This window comes from Hibiscus syriacus, unplaced genomic scaffold (assembly GCF_006381635.1).
Source record: "Hibiscus syriacus cultivar Baekdansim isolate YM2019G1 unplaced genomic scaffold, ASM638163v2 tig00110483_pilon, whole genome shotgun sequence".
Lineage (NCBI taxonomy): Eukaryota > Viridiplantae > Streptophyta > Magnoliopsida > Malvales > Malvaceae > Hibiscus > Hibiscus syriacus.
In genome coordinates this window covers 1,468,982-1,484,414 of record NW_024062759.1, presented here as the reverse complement: position 1 = coordinate 1,484,414, position 15,433 = coordinate 1,468,982, and the positions used below count along the sequence as shown (strand labels likewise).

The 15,433-nt window shown below is 36.5% G+C and overlaps 1 pseudogene; it reads left to right on the top strand.

The window, feature by feature from the left end:
- The first annotated feature begins 768 nt into the window (after positions 1 to 768).
- LOC120129235 lies at positions 769 to 15,282 on the top strand (annotated as a pseudogene).
- The last annotated feature ends 151 nt before the right edge of the window (positions 15,283 to 15,433 follow it).

The window sequence follows — 15,433 nt, the reverse complement described above, 5'->3', positions numbered from 1 at the left end:
GGGTATCTGATCTATTAATCGACTAATCAAGATCGGATACTGCAAAGGAGATGACGACCCTCCCAACTCAGTTTTATCCATTCGCAAACGCCAGGATTTTCGAACCACTAACCTTGCTTAAGGGACCTAGTATGAGATGATTATAAAATATGTTTATAATCTTTTAATTATTGATAACAATACACATCTTACAGATATAATTATTTAAAATTTAATATCTCTAATAATTAACAATAAACACTTATAGTCTTATCAGTATTTAGACCCATTATTTTTAGAGAGAATAATAAGTCTTTGACTCATTGAAGTGGTTTGGTTCATATATATTTTAATTAATTTAAAATATTTATTATCTTGATATCTTTTATATTGTTTTTAGATACATAGGTAGAGCTTGTAACCATCATTATATTCCTCAACTTAAACGAATCAGGTACATAAATAGATACCAAATACATTGTATTTACTGCCAAATAAAAGACATAAAAATCTAAGAAAACATCTACCAAAAGCACATTCACAAAATAAATAAATAAATAAATAAATAAATAAATAAATAAATAAAGGAGAAGCCACTGTAGAGTGTTTCAACGCCAGTCACCTCAAAGTTCTAAAAAGAGGTATAAAAAAAAAAAACTCACATTGGTCGGTAGCAAGGAGCGGGGTGCCTCTGTAATGAGACCAAAAACTCTCTGTTTCCATCTTTTTCTTCATCTTTTAATCTTTCTTTTATCGCAGTACTTGTTTCTAATATACGTGTGTGGTTTTCTTTTTCTTGCATGTGTTGGGTTTTATTTATATTCTGTGAAAAACTTAAATCGTTTTTTATTTTTTAATATAAATTTGGGTTGTTTTTATATCATCTTTGGATCCGGCTGGGATTCCAGATTATTTATTCTTCTGTTTTTAGACTTCGAATGATAGAATTGAAAGTATTTTCAAAAACGAAGATTGGGATTTGGGTTAGCTGGTGGGTTCTTTGCAAAATAACTAAAGTTTCAATCTTAGATTGGAAAATGCAATTCGATTGTTGATGAAATTTGGGGGTTTTATTGACTTTACGGTGTTTTTGCGTGATTTCCTTTTTAATGGAGCTATTGGGGATAATAGTAAATTTTGGGGTTAGAAAACGTTTGATTCTTTATGGTGGATATTCATGGACGAAGTTGGTCCTAGTAATCAATGAGAGCCGCGGATGACCTCGGAATTGTGCTCCGATGAAGGCTCTGCGATTCGGTGGAGGCCGAGGCAGCTGGTTTTTAGGCCGTTTTCTACTTGGAAAGAAGCTGATAGAAAACTGCGTGTTTTTGTCAGGAGGCCTGTAAGTTTTCGTACCTAATTGTCTGTTTAGTTCAAAAGTTTGAATGATAGTTCTTTGGCATGTTGCGATGTGTTGAAAAATTAGGGGATTTTGAATTGGGTTTGAGTTTGAATTGTTATGGATTAAGTGATATTCTGTTGGTTTTAGTTGTGGTTTCATCAGTGATTCTCTTTAGCATAAGAGAAAACATATATAAACATATAAGCAATGTAGAGGTCAAATGAGACAGACCCTTATTTTTTATCCATGTGCAGGGGTTATAAAATCTTAAATGTTTCACTAGTTTCAAATGCATTATAGAAAGCTTTGGACGTGACTGGGGAATGCTACTCTTATTTTGGTTAGTATAATGTGTGAGGCCTGTATGCTTAAGCAGAGTAGGTGGTCAACTTGGATCCTGGTAGAAGAACACACTGTATCGATACTGATATTACCATATTGAGACTACCAAATTGGTTTTAGATCCCACATTCTATCTACCCTGACTATGATGAGAAAGCTAAACTAGGGAGCATAGAATCCATGAACAATACGAGTCTTAATGGGGTATGGATACTGTTTGTCACTTGCATGTTGGGCTGTTAACTTCTGTCTTGACACCATCCTTACCAATAAAGATCTTCTCCTAGTCATTTAATGATCTATTGTAAAATACCTCTATTTTGCCTTGTGCATAATGTTCTCCTTTCTTGCCTTATTGTCAACATTTATGTTTTAATGTCTGAATATGTTTGAGAAACAATAAGATTAAACACTAAATAATTAGAATTGATGGGCTATAAGGCAAATCTTTGTGATGACATGTCGCTTTAACTGTACAGTGGTGGCAGACTGACAAAGGACATAATTGAAACGTACCAAATATGCAACTCACAATTTAAATATTCAAAAGAACTGAATCCAAAGCGGTTTTTGACTAGCCCATCTGTTGGTGTCCTCAACGATGGCTATGACAATGTGAACTCAGATCTTATTCTAACAGTGAACTTTGTCTTGATCAATTTAGAAACACAGAGAAGGTTTGTTGCTACTTTTTATGATTTTTCTGGACAATATGAACTATATTTTTGAAGCATTTCTTGTAATTTCTTTGTGAATTGACCTCACATGTGCTTTTAGATTTCCTCTTGGTGAATAAAGATAGTTATGTTCTTTGTTAAGTCTTCCATTGTTCTGTGATGGTAGTTTGTGGATCCAAACTAAAATGGACCAACTTCATGGATCTGTCTTTTGGCAGCTTTTTTTGGGATAAAGTTGGAGGTCTCATTAAAAACCCCTTTATGCTTTTAGAATACTGTCAGTATCGAAAAGTAGCGGAAGGAGGAAAAGAGTGCCTCGGATTTTATACCATCTTAAATCCATACAAGAAGTTGAAGTACAATATCATCCTTTAAACTCTCCTAATAAGAACGGACCACATTCAAATGAGTTCAAAAAAGACCTCCCAATAATACACAAATCCATAAAGAACAGACTCTTCTACCCTATTCCTTTTTTGCTAGTTCGTCCGCTTTCGCGTTAACACTCCTCCTAACACAACGAAGTACGATGACCTTTCCTTAACATTTTTGCAATGCCTCTAACCAATTCCATAAAGGGTAGCGAACATAATATAGGACATTTTATTCACCTATTGCATCGTGCTGTCACTCTCCACAATCAACCTGTTCTTGCTAACTTCCATGTCTAAGAACGTCAAGATGCTTGTTTGATAGCTAATAATTCTGCCAAAAGGGGGTCCTTCCCCAACAGCCTTAGAGAACGTAGCTAGACAGTGCCTGCTCTGATCCCTATATAAACTGCCAATACCCCCTCCTTCCCAAGAGTTCTTCGTAGCTCCATCCACATTTACCTTGATGAACCCAGGCGGTGGTAGAGACCAAATCTCAATCACCGTATTTTGGATTGTAGCTCCTATCACGTTGTCAGCCAGCGAAGGGTCACTGACCAAACTGTTGAAAGAGATGGCTACTGAAGGATGGCATGCTTTTAAACCATGATACTAAGCGTTACTTTGTTAGGAAAAACAACAACACAACATCTATATGGTTGTTCCGAAGATTATTTCATTCCTGGCTTTCCATATAGACCAACACACAAACAAACAGAATGAATTTCCAGATTCACTTGATTTAGCCTTTATATCATTATGCCATGAATAAGAAAAGAAGAGATATCACCTTGAAACACTGTTGAATTCCCCAGAAGCTAATCCGATTCCATACTTCCCTTGTGACCTTGCAGCTTAAAAAAAGATGATAAACAGTCTCTGTTTCTTCCTTGCATAACGAGCATAAAGAATCCATAACTGCCCTTACACCTCGCTTCATTAATTCTGCTTTAACAGCAACTCTCCCATTTACCACCTGCCATAGAAAAACGTCCACCCTTGGAGGAGTGATTCCCATCCAAATATACCTACTCCGTTCAATCTGGTTGGTTCTCATTTTGGCGAGGATGGCTCCCACTGACTTCACTGTGAACGAACTGTCTCCATTCCCTGACCGATACAACCAATTTGTTTCTCTGTCACTTGACCTAAAGCTGCTCAGCAATAAAATCATGTCCTCCCATTGTGAGACTTCCCAATTCTGTAGCCTCCTACGATGTTGGATATTCCAGTCCCAACCCCACCCTTTTTTTGTTCCAAAATCCGAAATTCTTCGACTCTTATTCCACGACAGCGATATCTTGGGAACCTCTTCTTCAAGGGTGCATCCGTTAACCAAACATCATCCCAAAACAAAATTGATTCACCATTATCCACTTGTTCTCTGAAATTACTCCTTAGGCAGTTTCCAATCTCGTCATTCTAATAGAAAGAATTGATGACATCCCTCCATAACCAAAAAGCCGGTGGTGACCGAAACTTCTTAGGGAGCATAACCCCACTCCCTAAGTTGTATTTAGAGCAGATAGCCTCTTCCATGTGCTATCCCTTCGCTCGCAAACTTCCACACCCATTTGCCTATGCACGGTTTAGAAAATCAAGATTTAGGAACCCTAAACTCCCCGTCCTTTGATTCGCACACATTGGACAGCTTACCCAATGAATGCTTCTTCTCTAATCGGATCCCTCCACAAGAAATTGGCCATTAAGGAACTTAACTTTTTGTATACTGTTATTGGCATCTTGAACATTGGTAGGAAATATAGGGGAAGAGAGTTCAGCACCGATTTAACTAATACTAACCTGCCAGCTATGGATAGGCAGCCCGATTTCCAACTCGAAAATCGGTCTTGAAACTTCTTAACAACTGGTTCCCACAAAGAGTATGAATTCTTCCTTGTACCGAGGGGATGGCCTAAGTATTCGGTAGGAAAATCGCTTGTCAAGCCAATTGAAGCTGCCCAATCTTCCAGCACCTCATTCTCCATGTTGATTCCACATAGCTTGCTTTTCTTCAAGTTAGTTGTAGTCCCGAGGCTATCTCAAAAACTCGAAGTATCCTTTTTATCTTCTTGATTTGACCTAGAGAGGCATCACAAAATATCATCAAATCATCGGCGAATTGGAGATGCGAAAGCATGAAAGGATGCTCCCCTTTGCCGATTTCAAAGCCTCTAAACAGCCCCACTTCCACTGCTCTATTCAACATCTGATTGAGTAGTTCCCCTATCAAATTGAACAACAAAGGTGATAGGGAGCAACCTTGTCTAAGTCCGCGAACTATGTCAAAGCTTTCTGTAGGTGAACCGTGACCAAAACGGAACGAAGCTGGTGAAATGCATCTCGATATCAGGATATCCATCTGTCCCAAAACCCATTGCCTAAAACATTCAATATTAGATTCCAGTCGACAGTGTCGTAGGCTTTTTTAAAATCAATTTTAAACACCACCCTTCAATCCCCTTCTATGCACTTCATCAATTCCTTCGTTGCCATTAAAGAGCAACCCAGCGACAGTCTCTTGGCAGCTTCATGGATATGTCAATGTAGCTTAAAACCATTTCTGGTTGTCTATTCTCACTTAAACTAAGCTTTGAAGGTAGCTTTAACTCATGTTAATGATTTATGTAGATATGTCAAAGATGTTCTTGGTCATGGGACTTTCAGGCAGGTTGCTAAATGCTGGGTTCCTGAAACAAGAAGTTTGTTGCTGTGAAGATAATAAAAACCAACCTGCTTACCAACAGCAGGCACTGGTTGAAGTTTCTATTTTGACAACGGTGATTTTCTTACGCTGTATATATTCTTCTTGAAAATACCAGTTGTGAAACACCATTTTGTTTGCATAGTTGTTGCTTTTTGCAGCTAAACAAAAAGTATGATCCAGAAGACAAGCATCACATTGTCTGCATTATGATTGCTTTGTATACCAACGTCATTTGTGCATTTGTTTTGAACTTCTTGATACAAATCTGTGAATAATTTGTAGTATTTCAAAGAAAGAAGATTCATCATTTGTGAATTTCCTTTAATCATAGATATTTTCTTATAGGTTTTGCAGCATTTTATTGACATTTTCCCCCTGATCTAGGTATGAACTCATCAAGATAAATCATTCAGGGGTTTGTCATTGAGCATTGTTCAGCTGTTTTCAAAACAGGTTTTGCAGTTTGCTTAGAGCTGAATTTGGCTCGAGTTGAATAATGATCGGACTAGCTGTAAACATTTGCTTCCAGTTGTCATTTGAGCTCATCCTAACCTTTTGATTTTATTTAGATTCTACGTGGACTGGCTTTATTAAAAGATGCCGGAATAATTTCATTGTGATCTTAGGCCAGAAAATATTCTTTTATGCACGAGGCGAGTTTCTTTTTCAAGATTATTCCAGACTAGGAATTTGTAATATATTTTATTTTTCAATGATGTTTGATATTTCTGCCCTGGAAATAACAGTGTCAAGCCAGCTGAAATTAAAATAATTGACTTCGGATCTGCTTGCATGGAAGAACGGACTGTTTATTCCTATATCAGGTTTCCACCTGTAGCTACTACTTTCATGCTGTTCATTCTTAACTTGTTCAGGAGGGTCTTACAGCTGTACTTCCTTTATTTTTCTGCAGAGCCGATATTATAGATCTCCTGAAGTTCTTCTTGGATACCAGTATCCTTTGGCATGAATTTGGCCTTATTTTCTATCTGTTGATTTTACTTACTGCTTTTGTCTTTTGCTGTATCATGGTGTTTTTCCTTCCTCGTAGAATCTCTTCTCATGTCAATGTCATTCTAAATGAAATTTGATGAATAAACTTCAGCCAAATTTTAGTTGACCTAACCAATCCTCAGGTCTATAATGAACCTCACGAGTTCAGTTATGTATAAATACTGAACCCAAACTATGAACCATCACCCGAAGTCCATAATCCTGAACCTGACCTTATATGGTGTGGATTTGTCATGTGGTTCCTGGTTGATATCACCACTGTTACTTTAATTTATTGTGTTTTGTACTCCATTTTGAATAATATTTATTATTGCCGACCTTCTTTGATCCCTTTTTTATTTGTCTTCTAACATAATTCAAAGTATGTATAATACGCTATAACATTAAAGTTTTCTTATACTTGTTTCAGAAACCCTATTGAACTCTTCCCACTCCATTAGATTTGACTAGTTTGATGCTTTTTTTAATAAGAATTGAAGGCTTCGTTAAAAACTCCCTTCTTGATTAATGGAGCTCGTAGAGAAGCTCCTTAATCAGCGGAAGGAGGAAAAGAGTGCCTTAAGATTTCATTAATCACAAAAGAAGTTACATAACAAATACAAAACCCAAATACACCCCTTACAGAAACTAGAAAACCATAAAGCAACCCTAAACAACAACACTGAAGTCAGCCTTGTCGGCACTCGTTTTTCGATATTACTAATAATATTGTTATAATATTATTATATTATTAATATATTATTAACAATAACAATAATAATTAGTTGACCATATTCCCATATGTAATGGGGAGGTAGGGTAGTAGGTTGCCCCCAACGTTAGGTTGAGAGCAACTTCCGTGAAAGACCTCCGACAATTATGAATTGCCCACCGTGGGACTCAATCTCACGACCACAAGGTTAAGAGCCTTGCGTTCTACCAACTGAGCTGGACGGACAATTCAACAATAACAATAATAATTTATTAATATTATTATTTTACATAATACAACAGGCTTAGCCCAAAACCCAGGCTCAAATACAAATTAATCTCGGAGCCCAATAACCTGGAGGCCTAAATCCAGACAACCCAGTGCAGAATCGGCCCAACAAACCCGATCCAGTTGTAGTTAGGGTTTCTAAACCCTATCTCCAGCTGCCAGCTCCTCACAACCGTTGGATCTGGCCTAGATCCAACGGTCCAGATCTTTTCTAGCTAGAATCCTAGGGTTCACCAACCCTAGAGCTATTCTGGTGCTCCCTCCAACTTACTACTGCCATGACGTCATCGTCGCACTGAAGACGCCAGAAGAACGAAGACCGCACAACTCATCGAAGCTAAGGTGAGTCACCATCGTAGATCTGGTGACTCACCAAAATGAACGGTTGTCCGAGGCCTTCCAAGGCCTATAAAAAGCCTTGACGAACCTACAAAAAAAAGAGCATCCATACGAGAGGAAGCAAAGGAAAAACAACAGAAAAGGAAGCATCCATACGAGAGAAAGCAAAGGAAAAACAACATAAAGAAAAGCAAACAAAACCGAAAGGAAAGGAAGAGAAAAAAGAATTATCGAGGAGCTCAAACGTCACCGGAAACCATCGTTAACCGAAGGTAAAATTTCAGATCTGGTCCGATTGATTATCTTTTAGCGAAAAAGAACGGATTCGGGTAGAGGGTTAATAGATCTACATTTTGAGCTATTTTGATTTTTTCCGACCGTGAATAGTGACCAGAATGGTAACCGGTGGCGGTGAATAGTGACTGGCGGTGGTCGGAATAGTGATCGGCCAGTGATCGGAGCTTCCTCCGGTGAGGGAGTTTAGAGAGGAGAGAGAGAGAAGCAAAAGAGGAAAATGAGGAAAAATGGCCATTTAAAGCCTATTTATATATTTCTCAAAACTACGTCGTTTTAGGGAGGGAGTGTGTAATTTCAGAATTGATAAATCACGTCCGTGGTCCCTATATTCTGTAATCTTCCATTATAGTCACCGAAATCAGGTTTCTATATCTTTTAATTTTGTCTTCGCATTTTATTTATTTTTATTTTAGTCACATATGTATCCTAATAATATATACTAATGTTTAAAAATAAAATAAAATATTAAATAATTATAATAATAATAAAGTGTTACCATTATTAAAAGTAATAATAAAAAATAGAAAGGTAGAGCACTATTATAGTGGATGTTTCACTCATTTTTGCATATGTTTATTAATTTTTGCCAAATTTTGTCATGTTCCCACGTTTTTTTGTTTTTAATTAATTATAATCACATTAATTTTTGTTTTTTTTAATAAGAGCACTATAATTATGGATGCTCCACTTTAAAATGTATTTCACTAACTTTTGCTCATGTTTATTAAATTTTGTCATTCATTTTATGATATTTTGAATTGAGACCATTAATTTAGATATTTTATAATTTAATCAATAAGCTTTAATATTTTAATTTTATATAATATTTTAAGATTATTTACATTAATATTACTTATATTTATTAATATTTCGAATTAGAGCAATGAGTTTATTGAAACTAAAGAGGTAATAATAAAATTTAAAATAAAATAAAATAGTGACCAAAATAAAGAAAATTAAAATTATAGGATTAAAATATAAAATATCAAAACTCATTATCCTAATTCAAAATATTAAGTAATATAAGTAATATAAATGTAAATAATCTTAAAATATTATTTAAAATTAAAATATTAAAGCTTATTAATTAAATTATAAAATATCTTAATTAATGATCTTAATTAAAAATATCATAAAATATATGACAAAATTTAATAAACATGAGCAAAAGTTAGTGTAATACATTTTAAAGTGGAGCATCCATAATTATAGTGTCTTATTAAAAAAATAATGTAATTATAATTAATTAAAACAAAAAAACGTGAGAACATGACAAAATTTCGCAAAAATTAATAAACATGGGCAAAAGTTAGTGGAACATCCACCATAATAGTGCTCTACCTTTCTATTTTTTATATTACTTTAATAATGTTAGAACTTTATTATTTTAATTATTTAATATTTTATTTTTAAACATTAATATATATTATTAGGATACATATATGACTAAAATAAAAATAAATAAAATGCGAAGACAAAATTAAAAGATATAAAAACCTGATTTCGGTGACTCTAATGGAAGATTACAGAATACAGGGACCACAGACGTGATTTATCAATTATAAAAACCTAAAACGATGTAGTTTTGAGGAGTGTATAAATAGGCTTTAAATGGCCATTTTCCTCTTTTGCTTCTCTCTCTAAGGAGAGAAAAGCTCTCCTTTCTCTTTAAACTCCCTCATCGGAGGGAGCTCCAGTCACTATTCACGGTCGGAAAAAATCAAAATAGCTCAAAAAGTAGATCTATTAACCCTTTACCCGAATCCGAAGTTTTTCGCTAAAAGATAATCAATCGGACTAGATCTGAAATTTTACATTCGGTTAACGATGGTTTCCGGCGACGTTTGAGCTCCTCGGTAATTTTTTTCTCTTATTTTCCTTTCGGTTTTGTTTGTTTTTCCTTTGCTTCCTCTCATATGGATGCTCTCTTTTTTTGTAGGTTCGTCAAGGCTTTTTATAGGCCTTGGAAGGCCTCGGACAACCGTTCATTTTGGTGAGTCACCAAATCTACGATGATGACTCACCTTAGCTTCGATGAGTTGTGTGGTTCTCTTCGTTCTTCTGGAGCCTTCAGTGCGGCGATGACGTCATGACAGTAGCAAGTTGGAGGTAGCAGTTGGAGGCAGTGCCATAATAGCTCTAGGGTTGGTGAACCATAGGATTCTTGCTAGAAAAGATCTGGACTGTTGGATCTAGGCCAGATCCAATGGTTGTGAGGAGTTGGCGGCTGGAGATAGGGTTTAGAAACCCTAGCTGCAACTGGATCGGGTTTGTTGGGCCGGTTCTGCACTGGGTTGTCTGGATTTGGACCTTCGAGTTAGTGGGCTCCGAGATTAATTTGTATTTGGGCTTGGGTTTTGGGCTAAGCCTATTATAATATGTAAAATAATAATATTAATAAATTGTTATTGTTAATAATAATATTATAACAATATTATTAGTAATATCGAAAAACGAGTGTACGCTTACTCTAAAGGGAATATCAGATCTAAAGGAGGTTGATCAATTGAATCGGGGCAGACTTGTTCCACTTACTCTGAAGGGAATATCAAATCTTATTTAGTGGTTAAACAACTGAAGATTCAAAATACAAATAAAACTTATTTAAAACCAAACAAGGGATTAAAAACCAATTTAGTACGAACTTGTAATTTTATTTGCAAAGACAATTTATTAATCGATTAATGGTTCGACTCTAAAAAAATCTGCAGTAGAGTCACCAAGCTGTCGAAATGGTCTTTTACCCGAGTGGGGGTAAAGGTTGTTCTCGTTTCAAATATGATCTTGGAATAACCAATTTGTGATAAAACGTGATTTGAGAAGTCGCCTTCAATCATTGATTAAGGTGTGATTGGGCACCCAAAAATAAATCTGTCATTTTAATAAAATATTAATTTTAATTAAAGAGACAAACTTGGGGTCTACGTTACCAAAATTTTAGTTCGGGAGTTGGTTACGTGTGGGGGAAGGATTAGCACCGCCACAACGCCCTAAATCGGTACCTAGTTGATTAATTGATTGTCTTTGCAATAAAATGTATAAGTTCGAGTCTAATTTAATTTAAGATTCCCTAAAATAATATTTTTAGAAATTTTGGATGAAACATAATAATATTAAACTATTTTCTATCGAGAAGAACCGATCTATCATACCTTGAAGCAATCGATTCTTACTCCAATCGTTTGCATTTTGACTCTTAATTTGTTTAACCACTAAATAGTTGTACTGACTTGTTTGCTAATGTTTTCAGATTAAATAATTGTTCAAGGTCTTGAGTTTTCTGTTCAGTATTGTTTGCTTTGTTTTCGCTTTTCGTCACACACTGCACAACTGCATTTGCATAACATGAGCTAAAACCTCGCTCCGCCCTATTTAAGTATGAGTAAGTAACTACTCTCTCGTGTGGTTTTCACCTCCGTGCGGGATAGTGAAACGCTCCTTGGGCTCACGCCTTATGATCCTCGTGAGGTTTTCACCTCCACAATGATATAAGAAAGTGTGTCCCCTCGAATTGAACTCGATTCGAAAGCCTGTGATGGGCCAAGATTGAGGGTTCGGTAGCCCAAGGGGGCACCGACAAAAGAGACCATTAGTTTTGATATTTTATATTTTATATTTTAATCCTATAATTTTAATTTTCTTTATTTTGGTCACTATTTTATTTTATATTTTATTATTACCTCTTTAGTTTCAATATTTTTAACTTAGTACTTTAATTATTATTATTTATTTTATTTTTATTTTCATTGTAGTCCTAGTTAATCTCATATGATATCTTCATCAGCATCACTGGACTCGATTCAAAATAAATTTAGTAAGGGTAATATTCGAGCATTTTAATATTGTCATAAAGTGAATGTCAAAATCAAATCTTATCAATCATTTGATAAAATTTCAATGTCCTTTTTGTGTACGCGAGCGTAAGAATTCTTTGGCCAGTGTGAAAGATTGGGATTTATTGGTCTTCTCATGGTTAAGCTTTTTTTATAATCGTAGCATTCTGTTCTTGTGAATTACAAGCTTTTCAAAAAGATACACTAATCTGTTATTTTAAGGGAAAAAACGAAAAGAGGAAGCATACTTTCCTAATATCTGCCTTTTTCTTGGTAGCCTGTTGCTCAAAACATCAAGGTCGACCATCACCCTGGTGGAGGGCATTGGTTTGCAGCCGGTCTTTCCCCAGATACACTATCTGTTATTTAAGGGAAAAAACGAAAAGAGGAAGCAATACTTTCCTAATATCTGCCTTTTTCTTGGTAGCCTGTTGCTCAAAACATCAGGTCGACCATCACCCTGGTGGAGGCATTGGTTTGCAGCCGGTCTTTCCCCTAATTGAGTTTCCTAAGATCAGCATTTTTATTTCTATACTAGTTGACTTTCTGCTTTATTTTAATGGTAGTCTTATGCTGGTGTATATTTCATCGTATAGATTCAAAACAGGAATGGTTCCCTTCATAACAGCCCACATTTCCATATGGTTCCGTATGCTCATGCAAATATCTATGGCAGTATTGGAAGTCATGGCAGCTATATGATAATACAGGGCTTGGAAGCAGCTACGGGAGTTATGGAGATAGTAATATGTTTGCATATTATTCACCTGTTGGTCCATCTGCAATGAACATGCATCCGCAGCGCTGCATCAATGCTTGGAAGTAGTCCTGATGCTAGATGGATATATGCAGTACTCTCAGGGGGCAGGACTCGGTGTGAGTTCATCAGTTTGGAAACTTCGCACCACTTCCTCTTGGCACTAGTCCTCACATTTACTCCCCAAGCTCCTACAGTCAAGCAAGTTTCCAGAGGTTCTCCTGGGCGTTATGGTCCTACTTCTCCTGCAAGAACAGTTGTCAGGGATCTTTAAGTAAGATGGCTACAGCTGCCAGTTTAATCAAAGAAAAAGTTGGGATATTCTGGAAGTTCCCATCGCAAGAGAGTTCATCATCTTCAAACTGCCAAGGACAAGTAACTTATGGCACCATTTCTAGCCAAGCTGAGGGGCATCTCTGTGGTCGGTGGTCTCCCCTCTCACATACGTCAAATTCTAACAAATCTAATTGGAACCAACAGCTAGTTGGCATTGGAATGGCTACAGACTACCCAACTCCATAGGACTTGGTTCTAATGTGCAACTGCATAGCACAGAGCACCTCAAGGCAGTCATAGGCTTGCCATTGCTTGATCCTGGAGATTGGGATCCAAATTATAGGTGAGTATGGAACCATGAAAAGGGGTCTAAACTCATGTTTATCAAATATTGAGATATACTTGTCTTAGCTGTGTATGTGTGTTACTAATTTTGTTATATAAAAATTTGTCAGTTGGACATGCAGTCAACCATGTCAATATGGTCTTTAATCTTCTTTACCCTCTCAAAGGTTAGTTGGTGTCCAGCATGTGGCCCTGCAGCTTCAGCTGCCTTCTCGGGCCTCGGCTGCACACTGCCTAAAGGATGAATATTCTTCAGTATACTGATGTTTTCCGTGTATTATAGCAGCCTTTCTTTTTATCCTTTTGTGTTCTTTGTAGCATACCAATATTCTCCCTTATTTTATTGTGCTGCATAAGTGGTTCTTCCAAATAGTTTCACAGCTTATCATAGGTTGCCATACTTTTGGATGCTTTGTTTTACGTTCAAACTACTCATCAAGGGCTTTATTTTCACAAAATAATGGGCTATTGGCTCAATATTTGATTGCTTGGTTAGCCTATAACATATCCGTGGGTATTTTTTATCAGTTATGCTATATTGGTTGTTGTCCACAATTATGTGCTCTGTATCAGGAATTCATGATACTCCTGAAATCAGCTCTAGTCGCAACCTTTGGCTCTCGCTGCTTCCGAAAAAGAGTTCTCATTAGAAAGTGCATATACCTAAGACAAGTTCAACCTAGAAATTGTTTAGGTGCTTCTAAAATGGAATGCGTATTCATTTCTCCATTGACTTTTTGCTGTGATTTTTATTCTATGAACTTGTAACTTACAAGATCTCGTGTTTGTTTTCACCCTAGTGATGAACTACTTCTACAAGAGGATGGATCAGAAGAGAGCTACTTATCAGCTGACTTTAACAGAGGAATGCATATTGGTTCAGCTGATTCACCTGTTGGAATTGGAAGATTCAACCTTCCCTCAACCACAAGCTCAAATTTATCAATTCAAAGGTAATTGCATAACCTTCTTATTTTTCATTTGCCTTTCGAGATGACTTTGGTTTTGCTTATATGTATGCCTTTTATTTTCCCTAGTGAAGTTTATTGTTAGCATTTGTGGTCCGCATGATTAACGCTGCCCAAGATGAGTTGTGCATTATAGTGATGGATATGCACTGTACTGTCAGATATCTCAGACTAACAAGACGAGAGCTATTGTCTTTCGTTGAAGTGTTCACACTGTTCTAGACTTATTTCTATTTTGTTCGAGTACACAGACAAAATGTACCTGTAGGATTTCCGCATGTAGAAGCGGGTAGCCCTTCTTCAGTTAATGATTTTCATGTTGGATATCCTCATTATTTGTTGAAGCATTCTCACTTCATGCCACATACGACACAAAATTCACCTAACCGTTTGGGGCAGAAAACTGTTCAGCGGATCAATCACGGCAGATCCACTGGTGCTCGGGGTAGCGAATGGAATCACATGAAAGTCCAGCTCCATCCTATCTATAATTCTGGGGGCCACGATCTCCTACGTTCAGTAATGGCATGCCATGGGGTACTTCCTAACTTTACAACATCAAATTACTTTTAGTCACCTCGTACTTTGCTGAATAATTTCATAGACCTACCCGTGTCGGAACTATATAATTATTGTCGGATAACTTGGGGGACAGAATGAAGTGTTTCCGTTTTTTACTCAACCCCAGGATTGTTACTGTAGGGCGTAGGGCCAGCCATCCCGTCTCAAATATTCCACCAGGTTCTCATGGAAGAAAGGACTACGGAAGGATTGCCTAATGTTGGAACCGAACTCGAGTTTTAACGTCTTGGGATTATGTATTGAGTGTTTGGCAAGAAATATGTACTCAGGTAGTTCACTTAATTAGTGAGCTTAAGTATAAGCAAATGCTCATCCAGACCATGCTCATTAATTGTGCTTTGCATAAGTATAATTTGTAGTGGTTGTTTCTGCCTGCCTTCCAATCAAATTGCCTGCTATTCCCATGAAGCTGCCTCAACACGATTTTCATGTCTGGCTGGCTGGTATATCAGACATACATCTTCCGTATTTGTTATTAACCTATATTTAATGATTGAAAGTCTACTTATTTATATACATGACATGGATTGCGATGTTTGAATCAAACAAAGGTTTAAATACTAGTTGAATCCTATATCCTCCGATCATAATAGAATTCTTCGTGACGTTCACGAAATAAATATAC